The sequence below is a fragment of the Parasteatoda tepidariorum genome, chromosome 9, assembly GCF_043381705.1.
Source record: "Parasteatoda tepidariorum isolate YZ-2023 chromosome 9, CAS_Ptep_4.0, whole genome shotgun sequence".
In the NCBI taxonomy this organism is placed as follows: Eukaryota; Metazoa; Arthropoda; class Arachnida; order Araneae; family Theridiidae; genus Parasteatoda; species Parasteatoda tepidariorum.
This window is the reverse complement of record NC_092212.1, coordinates 13786017-13787463: the sequence shown is the minus strand read 5'-3', so window position 1 is coordinate 13787463 and position 1447 is coordinate 13786017. Positions and strand designations below refer to the sequence as shown.

Sequence of the window (1447 nt, the reverse complement as noted above, 5' to 3'; positions counted from 1 at the left end):
TATATATATATATAAGAAAAACTTGAAATAATTGTTTTGTTAATTTCTTCTACTTTTTTTTATTCATTATTTATTTTTTCAGACAGTTGTTTGAAAAGTAAGAAAGTTATTATATAATTGCAAAGTTTTCTTGTGAAGTAATTATCAACTACAATTTCAATTTTTTTTCTATATGTATAATTTTTGAGAATAACAAAAATTAATAGCTAGCTTCTTTGCTTCTTAACTCATTTCTGAGACACGTAAAGTTTGATGAACAAAACACAGTTGCGGCGTTTACAAAATAACATTAGCGCTAGACCAAATTTCCTCTAGATGGACGACAATAGTTTTAAATACAGTTACTTTTTTAACAATATCATAGCTTTACTTTTCGACATTTTCCATAGAATTTAAATTTTCAATCAGAAAAATGGTTATAAAAATGAAAGTAATAGCTAATTATTAACAAAACCCATTCCTAGTAATCTCTATTGTACATAAAAGAAAATTTTCATGATTAATTCCCCTTACAAATTAAATTATATGAAGTTTTTTTCTTAAAGCTTGCACTGTATACGTTGATAGTGAAGATTGTAAAGGTATTGAAAAAAAAAATGGTATGTTTATTCAGAGAATATCCGTTTTTGGTCTGGTTTCGTAACTTAATCGTTAACAGCAATTATTTAACCCCTTTAAAGTCAACCCTTTGAAACCATTTGGCTCTTAAAAATAAAATAAAAAATCTGATCCTTAAAAAAAATATATTCATGGTGCATTAGCAAAAAATTATATGCTAGCTGTGCATACATAAAACCACCAGTTATCATTCATGAGTTTTAGGTTTTTTATGTTCAATTTCAGGTACCTCTCATTTGAAGAACTAGAAGACACTGGACGACGACTAAAAGACCTGTTTTTAAATCTAAAATGTACTCTGAAATCAATAAAGAAATTTCTAAAGAGAGAAAATATATTTTTTAGTATCTACATTGTAAACGGAAAAATATTCAAATTTAATTGAATTACATTCTTTAAGGAATTTTATTCTTTTTTTAAATTTTAAACAAAAAATATTATCTAAATTTTTGCTAAGTTTTAAGTAAATCTGTGTAAAATCAATCAGGGAAATCTTAGGAAATTTTCTCCATTAGGATTGACTGGCTGAGAAAAAATATAATACAAGAATTATATACAAAAAATTAAAAAAATTAATTTTCAAAATTCTCCCTTGTTTTCTTCATCTTATTTTCCATTCTTCAGTTGCTTTCTGTGTTTTTTGTATCCGTCGTTGAACAGCTGACCCAACTCCGTAGCCTTGTAATTTTGAACCAATCTAGAAGGCAAGGAAACTCCTGGATCAGTACCCCCAGATGTATCGATTTGTTATGGGAACATGGAGGACTTTGCGACTCGACAGATTTAACGTGTAACAGTATCAGTCACCATTTACTACACAGAAAGTCTT

The 1447-nt window shown here is 27.4% G+C and overlaps 1 long non-coding RNA gene across 1 annotated transcript in view; it reads left to right on the top strand.

The window, feature by feature from the left end:
* The window catches only part of LOC107441746 (uncharacterized), a 7536-nt gene extending 6585 nt beyond the window's left edge, over positions 1 to 951 (top strand). Inside the window, exons 5-6 of the long non-coding RNA XR_006226373.2 lie at positions 83 to 97; positions 844 to 951. This is a non-coding gene — a long non-coding RNA (uncharacterized lncRNA). The remainder of the gene's footprint in view (positions 1 to 82; positions 98 to 843) is intronic.
* The last annotated feature ends 496 nt before the right edge of the window (positions 952 to 1447 follow it).